General features: G+C 43.1%; 1 pseudogene; it reads left to right on the top strand.

Moving 5' to 3' along the window:
• Positions 1-2,006: 2,006 nt before the first annotated feature.
• Positions 2,007-2,124, top strand: LOC124723299 (annotated as a pseudogene).
• The last annotated feature ends 16,056 nt before the right edge of the window (positions 2,125-18,180 follow it).

Raw genomic sequence — 18,180 nt, 5'->3', positions numbered from 1 at the left:
AACATTGTATCAATAAGTGTGTGCATTTGATTTCTTTGTTATTGTAATTATGAAAAATTTTATCAAATCATTATTGGCCACTGCCCAAAAAAAAATTGTAAAATTTTTTGTGGGGAGCATGGGGGCTATGTAAGTAGGCTGTTTATGTTTTCTTATTGGCAACGTTACGTAGCGCTCAATATGAAAATCACTGGCTGTGCTGTGTGCAGTCTGTGGCTAGTTTGCATTGTTGTCTGCCATTGTAGTGTTGGGCAGCGGCAGCTGGATGTGAACAGCGCGTAGCGTTGTGCAGTTGGAGGTGAGCCGCCAGCAGTGGTGGATGTGGGGAGAGAGATGGCGGAGTTTTGAAATTTGTCATGAACAGCTATATTTATATATGATGATATCAAGGTAAATACATTGTTTGTTCTCTATTAATATCTTTCATTTGCTAACTATCCCTATCAGTAGTTAGTGCCTTCCATAGTTTGAATCTTTTATTTAGCTGGCAGTAGTGGCGCTCGCTGTATTGCAGTAGCTTGAGCAGCGAAGATTTTTGTGAGGTAAGTGATTTGTGAAAGGTATAGTTTAATGTTAGTCAGGGCCATTCTTTTGTAGGGAATTTTGAAAGTCAGATTGCGTTGCGCTAACAAAATATTGTGTGTCAGTTTAAGCACAGTCATGTATAATTGTTTAAAGGGGACGTTTCACGGCTTCCACATTTTTACTTGAAGATATGGCATTCTAACCACTAATTCATTGCCTAATATTTCGTAATTACAGATTCCATTAACTAAATAGCTGAGTACCCAGGGTTGCTTGAGTATTTATCTATTCCAGTTCTACTAGTCAGTCATATCCTCCGCTCCCACCCTCTCTGTCCATCTCCTTCTACGCCCTCTTTCTGCTTACCTCCCCACGCCCTCTCTCTGCCCATCTGCTCCTCCCCCCCTCTCTTTGTCATCTGTTCCTTCACCCTCTCGTCTGCCCATCTGCTCCTTCCTACTCTGTCCATCTCCTCCTTTCCCCAAAGGCCATCTCCTCATATCCCCCTCCTAACCCTTACCTTCTCTTTCTCCCCTTCTGACTATCTCCTCACCCCCTTTTTTTGCAACTCCTCTTCCGTCTCTCCCCGTCTGTCCATGTCTTTCTTCCCCTTCTCTCTGTACGTCTCCTTCCTCATCTGTCATCCTTCACCCCATATCTGCATCCATCTCCTCCTGCCCCGCCCCCTCCCCGTTCCTTCGTTTCTTCGTCCTTCCTTGCCATTTACACGTTATCACCTCTGCCCCAATAGGAGGTGGCACGTTCTTACCCACACCGTAGTTCTTTCCAGATAATAACTCATATGTGTACCAAGTTTGGTTGAAATCGATCCTGGAGTTTAGCAAGAGCTTTTCACCTGCAACGTTTCCTGCATATACACATGACAGTTGTATTTCACATATATTTAACATGTTTTACAGATACTAGTACATATTGTACTGTAAATCAAGCGAAGTTTGCCTTGCAGATTCGTTTTCACGCAGCTCAGTGTTTAAGACACCGTGTATTCTGAACTATGTGTCGTACAGTGATATAATTTTGTATCTATATGCAATGATATATGTGAATATTGTCTGCGAAATATGTTGCGAATTGAGTTAGTAGTAAAGCAGCAATAAATTAAGAGGTCATGCCTCATACGAAAATATAGTGAGCGAAAAACTCTTTTCGTCTTTTCGTGCGAGGTGTGAGCAAGACAAAGTCTCGTAGAGGTTTAAATCGAATGTAAAGTTTTCTGCAAGTCACTAATTGCTCTCATTCTCAAATACTGGTTGAATATAGTCTTCATTTTCACCGCAACCCCTACCACTTCGCGATGTACGTGGTTCTTACCCCCGCAATGGTTCTTTCCAGGTGGCAACTGATATGTGTAGCAAGTTTCTTTGAAATCGATCCAGTGTTTTAACCAGGGATGTGTAACATACATACATACATACTTTTATTGAAACGTAAAATTAGTCAACCCTACATAAGGCGTTTCAGGCAACGGCCTTGCCGCAGTGGATACACCGGTTCCCGTGAGATCACAGAAGTTAAGCGCTGTCGGGCGTGGTCGGCACTTCGATGGGTGACCAACCAGGCCGCCATGCGCTGTTGCCATTTTTCGGGGTGCACTCAGCCTCGTGATGCCAATTGAGGAGCTACTCGACCGAACAGTGGCGGCTTCGGTCAAGAATACTATCATAACGACCGGGAGTGTCTGACCCCACGCCCCTCCTATCCGCATCCTCCCCTGAGGATGATACGGCGGTCGGATGGTCTCGATGGGCCACTTGTGGCCTGTAGACGCGGTGGTTTATATAAGGCGTTACGAGCATCAGTTAATACCTTGAACTCCACCCATGAGCTTCATAACAGTCTGGATTCGGTTTGGGAAGTGAATCCAGAAAGATGTGCAGGTAGATCGCCTCCATGTTAAGCCATTCGCTGACGATCCGATCGCGCAATTCCACAAAATTGTGGGGATGCAGATGTTGGCATTTGAGCCGCTGTTACATTATGTCCCACAGGTTCGCTATACTTTTCAATTCAGATAATTTTGCGGGCCAGTCGGGTTTTAATAGGGTAGGGGAGAGTTCAGAAAACCAGATATATGTTCTTCCAGCCCGAAGCCATTTGCTGTTGTCGTCTTATGTGCCTATGAGAGCAATAATCTCTTGCGAGGTGAACGATTCTAAACGTTCGTTGCACGCAGTTGCCGTCGCTATGTTCTCTCGCTAATAGGTTGTGATGGACTTTCATCCATTCCCTGCAATAATTCCTTTCCTACTTGGAAGCTATTTTGATTCACAAGCCGAGAACCGCTCTCCATTTCCTTTCAGTCGGGAACATTTTCCGACAGCAATTCTGACGTCGCGTTTCGTGGCCACTTGTGATACATCACTGCCTGTACGCACGTTAATCATTTCGCCACAAAACACCAGCAAATCCAGCAAGTTCACAACCCTAACGCCGTGGGCATTATCCCTTTTGCCAAGTCCTTACATTTACCAGTGTTTACGTACTGGGTACTTGTAATTAAAGTGTAGCTACTCACAGAGGTCCAGTGTGGGCTGTAATTGTGGTATGGCAGCGAAACGTCGTAGATGTTCTAATGAGTTAATGCAGAACCGATTTACGCCGGAAAAATTTGGTTCCAATTTTGTCCTCTAAGCGCAAATCTGGCGCTGTGGATCGGTTAGGAATGGTACGTGAGCATAGTGTTAGTTTTATTATTAACCGCTGTTTACACAGTTTCTTCAATATGAGCTCTGGAAACGTCGATGAGATGCTATACAGCGTCAGACTCGCACATGCTGTCGAAAATTTGAACTAATATTTTTCCAGCATAAATCGGTTCCCCATTAACACAATAGTATTTCCACAAGTTTCGCTGGCAAAAGATAATTACAGCCCACACTGGCCCTCCGTATGTTGTTGCAGTTTAATTATAATCACCCGGTAAAATGTGTGCTTCAAAAATAAATGTCTCACTGATCGCTACTTCCTTATGCTCACGCAGAGACATGGCACTCGTGGTTGAGCACGTGACCCGCTCACTGCGCCATCTGCAAAGGCATAACGATTCATCTGTGCGCATACACTGGGGTGACTAGCTTTTTGTCCGATAAGATTACATACATCACACTGCTGCAACTCGTACATCCATGCGCTTCTATAATATTTATGGAAGTATGAATATTGCACATGCCTTAGTAGTTTAGATTCACGCTGCGAAGAGTTCGACAACAGTCAGTCATGTTTTTCGACAAACAGTTTGTCTTTAAGGCTCCACATAAGACAGTTTCAGTGCAGTTTGGATCATATTCTTATTTACGTGGAATGTGCATCTCATTTCCGCTAATCTAATTTTATAATTGCAAATTCGTTCAGTCCAAACCCTGCAAAGTCCGTTTCATAACAGACTGTTTACATGCACAGTATATCATTTTTCCTACATCAGGACTGTTATATTTTTGTACTATCTTTAGAGACTGATTCAATCCCGAAAACATCATATGCTTTCTCATAGCGATGCCTCGAGCAGAAGTAAAATTAAAGCGGATTAGATGTATTATTAAAAATAGCACTCTGGATTTTCCCGCTTCAGTATTACTATTTGATTTCCACATAGGTCTCGGTTTTCATGCGTAAGGTATATTCAATGACTTTTGACGCAAATATAGTATTATATTAATATATATTAATTATAGATTGGAATCCATGCACACTTCAAGTTTAACACAAAATATTACTTATAAGCTTTTAGGTTATTCTGAATTTTTTCGGTGTACGCAAAAGGTAAAATTTAAATTTATTTATTACATTATTCTGAAAAATTTGTTGACGACGACTTTCGTATAAAAAGCGAAACGGGACTGGAAAGTGAATAATATCGCAGCAAGAAGAGGTCATTTTATTTATGCAGAAATACTGATAAAGTTTCGGAAAAAAGTGGTGTCTCTGACGGACTTCTTCGAACTGTGAGTTGGTGTGCTGCACCTGAATTCTTCACTGTTATTGGCTGCAAACTATTAGGTACTGCACAAAATTTCAATGAACTCCTACTGCACGTGTTTTTCATCTGAAACGTTGACAACTTTGCGACACTGTGACGGCCCCATAAGAAATTTTAATAAAATGGACTCCGATTGCAAAAGTATATGCTCTTGAAATGTAGAAGTTGTTTATATGATACCGTTGAAAAGAGGAAGCTCCGGAGAGAATTTAAGTGTGAATTTCGACTCAGAAGTAGTCACGGACAAAGCAATGAATGTAAAATTAATAAGGTATTCAGAGCTTTCCAACAGTAACTTTCAGAAACTCATTAACTTGGTAATCTGATGTTGACTACGACAGTGGAAGCTTCAACTCCAGTAACTAGCCGAAGTTTTATCGTGAATATTAATGATGGATTGTTTCAAGTGCTAAGAGACGTAAGTAGTGAAGCTGTAACGGCAGATGCATTAGATCAATCTCTCCAGTAAGTTAGTAAACTTGACTGGATAGATCATTCAGTTGGAATACAGAAATAATACTGATCAGTAAGTTTCCACTACGGATTACATCTTTAACATTACATGGACTTAGCTAAATTATTGAAAGACATGACTTCATGGAAAAACTACCGCGCTGTCAGGCATCAGAATGAAAGGGCTGTCTTATGGTGCCTTTTCATATTTCGTTCTATTATTACGCCTACATGTCCTGCTGTCTGTTTAAATACTTGAACAAAGAAACGTTTGCAGCACATTTTTACTTCATCTTGATATCAGAAGCCTCTTTCCTTTCTCCACTTATCCTTGAATAATTACTCTAAAGTGTGGATAAGTGGGTGTAGTTTCTGACATGGGATGCACTTAACAGTACAGGGATTACATAATAACAAGATTACTAGGACTATCCGTAAATAGCTCCCTGTGGATTCAGAGCTTTCCCTCTTTTCTAATTCGTACGGTTTCTGGGTCCACTAACAGAAAACACCTCTCTCCAAAGGTAGTAGGAGTAATCCACTTAATTACAGGCCCATATCACTAATGTCTATATGCAGCAGAATTCTGGAACATTATGAATTACGTCGAAGAAAACGGTCTATTGACACACAGTCAACATGGGTTTAGAGAACATTGTTCTTGTGAAACACAACTAGCTCTTTATTTGCGTGAAGTGTTGAATGCTATAGGCAAGGGATTTCAGATCGATTCCGTATTTCTGGATTTCCGGAAGACTTTTGACACTGTACGACACAAGCACCTTGTAGTGAAATTACTTGCTTATGGAATATCGTTTCAGTTATGAGACTAGATTTGTGATTTCCTGTCAGAGAGGTCACAATTCGTAGTAATTGACGGAAAGTCATCGAGTAAAACAGAAGTGATTTCTGGCGTTCCCCAAGGTAGTGTTACAGGTCTTTGCTGTTCCGTATCTTCATAAACGATTTGGGAGACAATCTGAGCAGCCCTCTTAGGTTGTTTGCAGACGACGCTGTCGTTTCTCGACTAATAAAGTCATCAGAAGACCAAAACAAAATTGCAAAACGATTTAGAAAAGATACCTGGATGGTGCGAGAATTTGCAGTTAAACCTGCACTACTGGCCATTAAAATTGCTTCACCAAGAAGAAATACGGATGATAAACGGGTATTCTTTGGACAAATATATTATACTAGAACTGACATGTGATTAGATTTTCGTGCAATTTGGGTGCATAGATCCTGAGAAATCAGTACCCAGAACAACCACCTTTTGCCGTAATAACAGCCTTGATACGCCTGGGCATTGAGTCAAACAGAGCTTGGATGGCGTGTACAGGTACAGCTTCCCATGCAGCTTCAACACAGTACCACACTTCATCAAGAGTATTGACTTTCGTATTGTGACGAGCCAGTTGCTCGGCCACCATTGACCAGACGTTTTCAATTGGTGAGAGATCCGGAGAATGCGCTGGCCAGGGCAGCAGTCGAACATTTTCTGTATCCAGAAAGGCCCGTACAGGATCTGCAACATGCAGTCGTGCATTATCCTGCTGAAATGTAGGGTTTCGCAGGGATCGAATAAAGGGTAGAGCCACCTGTCGTAACACATCTGGAATGTAACGTCCACTGTTCACAGTGCCGTCAATGCGAACAAGAGGTGACCTAGACGTGTAATCAATGGCACCCCATACCATGACGCCGGGTGATTCGCCAGTATGGCGATGACGAATACACGCTTCCAATGTGCGTTCACCGCGATGTCGCCAAACACGGATGCGACCATCATGATGCTGTAAACGGAACCTGGATTCATCCGAAAAAATGAAGTTTTGCCATTCGTGCACACATGGTCTTCGTTGAGTACACCATCGCAGGCGCTCCTGTCTGTGATGCAGCGTCAAGGGTAACCGCAGCCATGGTCTCCGAGCTGATAGTCCATGCTGCTGCAGACGTCGTCGAACTGATCGTGCAGATGGTTGTTGTCTTGCAAACGTCCCCATGTGTTGACTCAGGGATCGAGACGTGGCTGCACGATCCGTTACAGCGACGCGGATAAGATGCCTGTCGTCTCGACTGCTAGTGATACGAGGCCGTTGGGATACAGCATGGCGTTCCGTATTACCCTCCTGAACCCACCGATTCCATATTCTGGATCTCGACCAACGAGAGCAGCAATGTCGTGATACGAAAAACCGCAATCGCGATAGGCTACAATCCGACCTTTATCAAAGTCGGAAACGTGATGGTACGCATTTCTCCTCCTTACACGAGGCATCACAACGGCGTTTCACCAGGCAACGGCTGTTTGTGTGTGAGAAATCGGTTGGAAACTTTCCTCATATCAGCACGTTGTAGGCGACGCCACCGGCGCCACCCTTGTGTGAATGCTCTGAAAAGCTAATCATTTGCGTATCGCAACATCATTTTCCTGTCGGTAAAATTTCGCGTCTGTAGTACGTTATCTTCGTGGTGTAGCAATTTTAATGGCCACTAGTGTAAATAGTAAAAAGTGTGAGGTCATCCACATGAGTGCTAAAAGGAATTCGTTAAACTTCGGTTACACGATAAATCTGTCAAATCTAATGACCGTAAATTCAACTAAATATCTAGGAATTACAATTACGAACAACTTAAAGTGGAAGGAACACATAGAAAATGTTGCGGCGAAGTCTAACCAAAGACTGCGTTTTATTGGCAGGATACTTATAAAATGTAACAGATCTACTGAGGAGACTGCCTACACTACGTTAGTCCGTCATCTTTTAGAATACTTTTGCGCTGTGTGGGATCCTTACCAGATATAACTGACGGTGTACATAAAAATGATCAAACCTGGGCAGCACGGTTTGTATTATCGCGAAATATGGGAGAGAGTGTCACTGAAATTATACAAGATTTGGGCTGGACATCATTAAAAGAAATGCGTTTTTCCTTGCGACGGAATCTTCTCACGAAATTCCAATCACCAACTTTATCCTCAGAATGCGAAGATGTTTTGTTGACACCGATCTACATAGGGAGAAACGATCACCACGATAAAATAAGGGAAATCAGAGCTCGTACGGAAAGATATAGGTGTTCGTTCTTTCCGCGTGCTATACGAGATAGGAGTAATAGAGAATTGTGAAGGTGGTTCTATGAACTCTCTGCCAGGCACTTAAATGTGATTTGCAGAGTATCCATGTAGATGTAGATGTAGACCATGCTAAGAAGAGGCCCCACTCCCCAGCAGGAGAACGTCGGCCGTTTGTTAGACACTCTTATGTCTGTCACTGTCTCGTAAGTATATCTGTTCTTCGGAACACAGTTTAGATGTAAGTTCAGGTCGCTACTGATGATCAAGTACCTATTACTATTTGTCAGTAATTCGATTGTCTCAATTATGTGCTCAGAAATGCTTTTTGGTTTACATTGCGGTATTATTAGGTTAAATATCGATAATGTGCGTGAACTTCTGTTCTTGCTTTGTTTTTCGACCAAATCTGGCCATGTGCCTTCTGAGAATCTATAATTTTCCACGTATCGTGGTTCTAAGTTGTTACCGAAAATCTCGAAAAGTGCATGACCGATTTACTCCAAATTCTGACACGATTCTCTAAAGAACATTCGGACGGCCGACGGCTACATATTTTTTATACTATGTGACTGTTGAATACATATTTAATACTTGAGGGGGGGACGCTTCCATTTGTAAGGGATCCATCCCTATATTTGTCTGAAACAGTTAAGGGAAACCATGAATTCCTAAATTTGGATGGCAGGAAGAGGATTCGAATTGTCATCCTCGCGAATGTGCATTACCATTCCGCCACACTGCTCGATGTAAATCATGTGCACCAATCATTTGAGGGCTCTACACCCGTGGACTAGCAATAGCGTCTTTGATTAGTAATTAAAACGTCCTGGGCCCGGGTTCGAACCCAATCACTGCTTAATTTTTAATAGGCCGAAGACTTCCAGCATAACAAGTCAGCCTCGTTCGCCAATGGCCTTGTCGAAGGGGTCGGAGAAGAGGATAGAGGTACAGGGCGCCCTCTTGACATGGCTTTTCAATTCAACTTTACCAACAGCGGTATGCTGTAGGTTATTTTATTTTGTTTCGAACGGAACCAGATTCGGAAATTCATTTTGCGATCTTCAGGCCCCATGCGCTTTTTTTTCAAATTAACGAGCTTATCGTATAGCACCATAAAACTGGATATCGTGAATCCCAATCGTTGTGCAATTGATTCATACGAAAGCCTGGCACCTAAAATGTACGGCTGTTGGTTAAGTTTATTGAACTGAAAAGTACGTACCAGGCGATGTCCCTTGGCCATAATGGACCGACAGAGACTCTTGACCTGGGGTGACAAACTGGCACTAAAAGGCGCGAAGAATCAGCAAAGATCAACGGCAGGAGGACGCAGAAGGCAGTGCTTTAAAGACACTTAATGTAAATCCAGAGGGTATGTTTCCTGTAAATGCGAATGTGTCATGATGAAAGAAGAAATTTTCAATAGAGAAGAATCCGGCGCCGGTGAATAGGAGTAATGACGAACAGAAGGACGAATTGTAGGAATTGAAGGATACCAAAAAACAGTGGTTAGTGTTACTACCTCAAGATCCTGGGGTTCCGGGTTCTGGCATCTAATTTACCTAATTTGTGCGCTTTTTGTATGTTAAATATAGACGACATCTTCTGTCGCAGACCGCAGCGGACGAGGAGCGTGTTGACTGGCGCGGACCAGCATGGGATCTATCCATACAGATATAATAAAGGGATTTGTCATGACGTCAGAAACTTGAAGACGACATCCGCCAGGTTAGTGTGCTCAAACATTGTCTTCTGCTGGAAGTGTTTTGAATAAAAAAAGTGCTATTATGTAACATTTACATTTGCACTAGTCGCTGCGAACATAGTCGTGTAAAGGAATCAAAGCTCAATCGTAAGTGGATCCGTTCAAGCGACATTTTCTTTTATATACCATAGACGAATTTTAGCTGCGCTGGTTACTCTTGCTGTACAGCCTTTATTTATGTAGTTTGACTTTAGAATTACTATCGATACAATTCGAAGAATGCTGTGGTTGAAATCTATGAGAAGAAAATGTTGCAAACCGTTCAGGCATAATAAATCATGTTCTTACTATTTTCTGGAAGAGGATATAGATGATGATTTCGTCATTCCGTATTAAGGTCAAAAATGGTCAAATGTGTGTGAAATCTTATGGGACTTAACTGCTAAGGTCATCAGTCCCTAAGCTTACACACTACTTAACCTAAATTATCCTAAGGACGATCATACACACCCATGCCCGAGAGAGGACTCGAACCTCCGCCGGGGCCGTATTAAGGAAAATTCTGTATTACCAAAGCAGCATTTTCACATCACATACTTCACATGTTGGTTATCTGAAACGTGTCATATAAAGAAACTCACATTAACGAGGCCAAAGGAGTCGTATTATTCGATCAAAGATGTCTAAGACCAGAGAAACGTCTGAAAAATGTCTTCCCGACACAGCGGTATTCACGAAACTATTTTTATATTTCCCATCTGAAACGAGTGCTGCGTGGACGCGAAAGAAATTAAGAATAAGACGCAGTTGTAAACCGTAGACTGCTAATCTTTAGGGCCTACTAACTTGGCGGCGTCGGCTGCAAAGCAATGTACAGAGTACGTTTGTAGCGCCACTTCCCCTTATTATACCTCCACGAATCTACCAGTCCGTTTCTGAGTGTTCACCGACAACCTGTGGAACCACGTCAGTGTGTTGCTCGTTGGGGACACTCGTCCCATGTGGAGAGCCCTGGCGGACAGTATCTAGCGGGCGTACGCGTTTTTACACCGTGCCATGTTCATATTCGTAAACAGTCGAACATCTAAAGACACTCTGTCAAGAGCTGCGTAAACGCACTTGCGGGCAAGTCTGCGGCGAGTTTCAGCAGCCGTCTTTTACTGTCAGCAGCGCCACGCTTTCGGCAGGTGGCGGGTCCTGCGCAACGCGCGAGGCGAGATGGCACACACTGGGCAGTCGCCGCTTTCAGCCGCTCGCTCCGCGCCAACTGGGTCATTAACAGCTGAGGCGGCTCCGCTAGCAGTGCCGAGTGGACTGCTCCTAGGCGCCAGACTTCCTAGCGACAGATATCCAAGTGAGGTTTCTGGAAATCGTGCTTGTCTGCAGGGTTACCTCTCTTGTTAATAGTGATTTCTTTCACGTTTTCGGCTATCTGGAAAGATTCCAGAGACAAGGAAATTAATCACAGTAATTGGTATGTTCTGATCTTTAGTCTGTTTTGATGCAGCTCTCACATGTACTCTGCCTTGTATTGGTCTATAGAACCTTACATAATACTGCTACATTCTTCCATTTGAAGCGTTTTACAATATTCAAACATTCAGACTCCACAACTTTTAATTCCAACACATCCCGCAGAATTAACTGCGTGACTCAGAATCGGAATCTGTCCTGTCAATCGATCTCTTCCTTTAGGGAAATTGTGCCATACGTTTATTTTCTTCGCTATTACATTCAATAAATGGTTCAAATGGCTCTGATCACTATGGGACTTAACATCTGTGGTCATCAGTCCCCTAGAACTTAGAACTACTTAAACCTAACTAACCTGAGGACATCACACACATCCATGACCGAGGCAGGATTCGAACCTGCGACCGTAGCAGTCGCGCGGTTCCGGACTGGGCACCTAGAACCGCTAGACCACTGCGGCCGGCTTACATTCAATATCTCTATCGTTTACCCGATCTACCAATTTAGCCCTCCGCTTCATTTTAAAACACTAAAAATAAAAACCTTCCATATTCTTCTTATCTCTAGGGCAACGGCCTTGCCGCAGTGAATACACCGGTTCCAGTAAGATCACCGAAGTTAAGCGCTGTCGGGCTTGGTCGGCATTTGGATGGATTCAGGCCGCCATGCGCTGCTGCCATTTTTCGGGGTGCACTCAGCCTCGTATGCCAATTGAGGAGCTACTCGACCGAATAGTAGCGACTTCGGTCAAGAATACCATCATAACGACCGGGAGAGCGGTGTGCTGACCCCACGCCCCTCCTATCCGCATCCTCCAGTGAGGATGACACGGCGGTCGGATGGTCCCGGAGACGGAGTGCTTCTTTTTTTCTTCTTATCTCTAGTGCTTTTCATCCACTGATAACTTCCATATACGGGTACACTCTAAATAATAATTTCAGAGTTCTTCGTAATACTTTAAGTGTGTTCGAAGGCAACACGATTTTCTTTCTCTGAGAAGTTTTTCTTCCTATTGCCAGACAAGTTTATATCCCCTTCATTTACGACATTATCAGTTTTTTGCTTTCCAAACAGCATAACTCGTCTACTTCTTCTATTGACTCGTTCGCTAATCTAATTACCCCAGCACCATCGGTGCTGGTGGTTGCATTCCGAGTAAACTGTAGATCCCTTTCCCCGTTCGTATTACTAGGGTAGGCTAGTGACACACAGGTCACCGTACAAGCGTTCAATTGATAGACTGGCAGCAGCCCGTTGAGCGACACAGAATTATTTCTATTATTATTATTATTATTATTATTATTAGACTGATATAACCTGAATTAATTCAACTACAGTACATTACCTCTAACAATGTATCTCGCCTCGATGGCGAATTTTGTCTCTTTGAAACTACCTACGAGAAAGGGCACACACACTGTTACACTTTAAATGGTCACGTAAGAGAAATTTTCGAATCGACAGAGTATGTCACGACCACGGGTAATACTTCAGTCACTTGCAAGGAATGAGTTGAGTATCTTCCGCGGTATAAAACATGTAGCTTAGAGCGATTTTGTGACGGTATGCGTCGCCAGGTTACTCAGTATACGAAAGATATATTGTTGTTATTCATATCTGCATCTATATCTACACCTAAACTTTGCAAACGAATGTGAAGTGTGCGGCAGGGGCTTGTTTCCACTGTACGACGTCTGAGAGTTGCTTCCCATTCCATTCTTGTAGGTAGAGTGACATGAATGACTCCTGCATTGTTTCCGTGCGCGCCGTAATAACTCTAGTCTTGTCTTTCCGTTTTTTTGTGAGAGTAATACACAGAAAGCCGTAGTATATTTCCAGATTCTTCACGTAATATTGGTTCATGACATTCTGTAAGTAGTCTTTAGAGGTATGGCTAGCGTCTTCAAGTCTCTGTCAGGCGTTCCAGCATTTCTGCAACTACTACCATTCGCGCTGCCATAGTTTATATATACTCAATATCACCTGTTAGACCTATTTGCTATGGGTTTCTGACACTTAATCAGTATTGTAGTACGAGTCGCACGATTCTTTTGTAATCAGTTTCCATTGTACAACGACATTTTGTCAGTGTCCTACGAATGAACCGACGTCCCTTATTGAACACAGATACTTGTACGAGACCACTTAACTGATGATAATTGTTTGCTATTCATAGTTTAGTATTTATTTTAATATTTATTAATATTTAGTATATGTTCACCTTTTTACGTTTCGTGAAGCGTACAATTTTACATATCTGAATATTTACGACAAATTGTTGATCTTTGCTCCATTTTAAAATCTTATCAAGATCGGCCTAGATATTTGTGCAGCTTCTTTTCAGATAGTTGGGAGGAGTGCATATGTGTGTTTGAAACGAAGCATAGACTTCTGTCATAGATAGTGATAAATAGGCCCTGGTGTTTTGGACTTATGCCGTATGAAATACCTAATTCCCACGAGAAAAAAGCTAGTAATACCATCTGACATGACAGCGTACCTAAAATACATAGCAAATACTTTCATAGGTTCACCGCAACGGAAATAATCGAGGGCCAACGTATTTCTAAGTTTCATGTAGTACGTGAATGAATTCAAAAATGGCTCTGAGCACTATGGGACTCAACTGCTGTGGTCATAAGTCCCCTAGAACTTAGAACTACTTAAACCTAACTAACCTAAGGACATCACACACACCCATGCCCGAGGCAGGATTCGAACCTGCGACCGTAGCGGTCGTGCGGTTCCAGACTGTAGCGCCTTTAACCGCTCGGCCACTCCGGCCGGCGTGAATGAATTACTTCGTAAATAGCTGTAAATACTTTGAACATGTTTTAGCCTTTCGTTTATAGCGTTAATCTGTGCAGGGGGACAGTCTCCCCAGTTCTGTCAGTAACAATCTTTTAACAGAACCCTAATTTCCATTGCAATATATTTCACAATCCAGGGAGGCAGCGCAACCCGAAGTCTTATTTCAGCATCCAGCACCGCAGCATAAATAGCCTTACCTCACTCAGTCCTTGTAACTTAACTAGTACGCATAGAATTTCTGTTCATTATTGGTGTGCCTCAATCATGGCTTAGTAATCATAAACTTAATCATCAGAGAGACTCGCCCTTCTACAGTTACTTTACGTGAAACGAAACAAGTAGATGGATGTCCCCATACGGATTTTATACAGAGATTGATGGGTTTCTTGGTAAAACAAAATACTGAGAACTGAGTTTAACAAACTCTATATTTTCAAAGGCATGCAAAAGTAAACTTTAAATTCCGAAAGTATACTTTAAACTAAGCTTTCAACTATTGGGTTTACAAGCAGGTGTAACATCACTCGAGAAATGCGTGATTACAAATCTGTGACAAAATTAATGTTTAGACTTCATGGTAGGTAACAGCCTGAATTTATCGTAACACGAAGAAAAGTACGTAGTATGTAATGCACTAACCAACTTACAAACGGTTCTGAATTAGCAACCTATCTACTCCTACTTCACTATGCCGAATCACTTGACCGGACTTATACGTTGATTGATATCCATAAACATTCCCAAGCTAACCTCCCTTGCGAAACTAAACTTCGTCACAGGATATGAACTGGGCTGATTTTACCGGAATCCCTGTACATGGTAACGTCTGATCAATAGCACGGATCCCCATCAGAGCAAGAATGTTTCACAGTATCGTAATTTGTCCTGTATCACACAATGAACACATTACTGAATTACTGCATTGAATGAAATGATGCAGAAGTTAGATTGTACTTTACACACACACACACACACACACACACACACATATATATATATATATATATATATATATATATATATATATATATATATATATATATATACGCACGCATACACACACACAAAATCAGTAGGTTCTACTGAAAAATTCATCGATGGAGTAGAAGGAGTTGACCATCAATAAATCCCTTAGGCTTTCCTTAAATTGAACTTCATTGGTTGTTAAGCTTTTTATGGCTGCTGGCAAGTTATTGAAAATGTGTGTTCCCGAATAATGCACACCTTTTTGTACAAGAGTGAGTCACTTTAAATCCTTGTGAAGACTATCCCTCGAGAAGTCGTACCACAACCAACGCTCCGCTTTTTAATGACATATTCATTTCGTAACTAATAAATATGGATTATTGACTTCGGAGTGTACTGAAACTACCCGAGCTGCTAAGCGCAACGACTGGCTGCTTTGAAACATTCATTAAGAATGCATTTTTTGGTTATCCCAACGGAATTATAATGTACGTGACTTATTTTGCTTTTACTGTAGGCCAGGATAGGACCACGCCTGATTTATTGCAATGTCGTCCTCTTATACCTTCAGATAACCTGATGATGCCCTGTCCCGGCGAAGCGCATTGTTCTCAAGTTAATTAAGAATACTGTGCAGCCTATGACTTTTTTTAAAATCCAAAATGGAATGGAAAATTTTCCTGAATATAATATATCGTACAGCAGGGGCTCCTGCCACGTGACTACGGGCGTCTTATGTTGACTAACACTACGATAAGTGTATCACGAGTGGAACAGCGTAGGTATTAATATTTCAGTCTGCTAACACCCACATAACTTGCGGTGACCCACTTCTGATGCGAGATAGTGTATTTCAAGACGTCCTAAATTTCAGCAGCAGCAGCCTTTCTAACGGTCTTTCGCACATTACAGATCGCAAACTCTACGGCATAACGGTAGAGATGTGCAGTCGTGAAACTATAAATCCTCTCACTTCCACGTGACTTTACTAAACCTATGAATGCATCACCAAATACACACGCACGTTTATAGAGATTCGTTCGGTCAGTCCGATTTATAATGTTAATCAATGTACATCTGCAACTGCATGGTTATTCTGCAGTTCACAATTAAGTACCTGGCGAGGGGTTCATCGAATCACCTTCAACCTATCCGTCTATCGTTCCACACTCTAACGGCGCTTTCTGTGCGAGCTCTAATTTGCCTTATTTTATCATGATGATCATTTCTTCCAGTGCAGGTGGGCTCCAACACAATATTTTCGGAATAGGAGGAGAAAATTGGTCGATGAAATTGTACGAGAAGTTCCTGCCGCAACGGGAAGCGCCTTTGTTTTAATGATTGCCGCCCAAATTTAAGTATCACGTCCGTTGCATTCTCTCCCCTATTTCGCAACAGTACAAAACGAGCTGCCTTTCTTGGAACTTTTGTCCCCGTCAGTCCCATCTGATGCCGATCCGACAGCAATAATCCAGAAGGTGGCAGACTAGCGTGGTGTAAGCAGTACTTTTTAAAACAAGGTTCATACTGAGGTCATCACGAGAATTAGAACAATAAATGTAAGCCCAAACCACTTTTTCAGACTACGTTGGTCTTTATTAATTTATGTTACGCCAAGTTAGGTTGCAAAGCTACTCTCAAATTTAATAAAGTAACATGTAACCAAGACGATGACATTTCTAACCTAGGCAGAACTGATTTCTGCTTTCATTCGTGGTCTTTTTTATTTCTATGACGATTTGAGACTGAAGATGAAACATTGTTCTACCGAAATGCGTCAGATACAATGTGATAACACAATAATTGTGTTCGTTAAATTACAGGAGTCGTACCCTTCCATCGAGCTACAAATAAAAACAACACACACACACACACACACACACACACACACACAAACACACACACTGATCAGGCACAACATTATGTCCACTGGCCATTGTGAGATTGAATAACGCTTGGTAGCGTCGTGTGCACGTGACGCAATAATGAACGTATATAAGCGGAACAGAGACGAATGTGGAATCATACTAGCTGCGATACGGGCTGAAGGCACCTCAGAAACGGCGGAAATGGTCTGCTGGTTACGTGCTACTGTCTTGAGCATCTATCGAAAGTGGTTGAAAGGTGGTGAAATCACGAGTGGGCGATAGGACGTTGGACGTCGACAACTCATCACAGAACACTGAGGGCGGAGGCTTGCCCGCTCTGTGAAGTGAAATAGGAGGTGCTTGCACATTTCAGTCCTCGCCTGACGTAAGAGAGTTCAGTTTCTCGCAGTTCGGGTAGATGAGTTCTCGTCGGGAGTTCGGATAGCGAGTTCGGGTCTGCCAGTCAGTTGGAACGTGTCTGGAGCGCAGTCCGGACCTGCCAGTCGGGAAATGCAATGTGGCACTAGTGCAGTCGGGTTGGAGCAGTAGTGAGGCCTGCGTCGACATGGCTCGCCCTTCCATTGCCGCCAAGCACACTTGAGCTGAGCCACAGTTTTGGTGGATCCCCGTTCTAAACAGACAATGTATAAAACGATCGAGAACATCGAGTTCGCCACAACAGCTGGGGACAAGAAGAATCTTATTCCAGTGAAGAGTGTTGCTGCCAACGCTCTCGTCGACGGACGACGCGTTTTGGCTCGCCGATCGTTCATGAGCCGGCTGTGTGTGTGTGTGTGTGCATCGACTCCCGATTTGTCTTCGTGTGTGCATAGTTACTGTTGCGTATCGTTCAGGTCATCGTGCAAGTGTTTGTCAAGTTGTGTGTCTCATTGGCATTGGTTCCACTGACGATTACTTTAAATGTTGTCGGCGTACTGACTCTGGGAGGTCGGTCGTCTCATCGGGCTCTCTGAGCGCTTCTGGGCCCCTTCGATTACCATCTTGTGGAACTTAGCTCGATCTCTTCCCAGCGCAGGGATGTCGGGTAGCCAGTGGGCGTGTGTCCTCCGCACGGTTGGGTCCGACACAGTATTTCCTCCGTCGGGTGTCTGGAAGTGAGTGCGAGACGCACCAGCAGTGCAGTCCCGACCGGAACAGCAGTCGCGGACGGACCAGTGGGCAGTTGGTCTCTTGCTGCAAACCAGGGAAGACATCTCCGCGCGGTGCAGTAGGCTGGGTCCGCAGGCGGTCCCTGTGCAGTGTCGGAGCGTGTATGGAGCTGTCCGATCGCTACGAGCTTCGT

Source organism: Schistocerca piceifrons, chromosome 1 (assembly GCF_021461385.2).
Source record: "Schistocerca piceifrons isolate TAMUIC-IGC-003096 chromosome 1, iqSchPice1.1, whole genome shotgun sequence".
Taxonomy (NCBI): domain Eukaryota; kingdom Metazoa; phylum Arthropoda; class Insecta; order Orthoptera; family Acrididae; genus Schistocerca; species Schistocerca piceifrons.
This window is presented reverse-complemented; position numbering and strand designations above follow the sequence as displayed.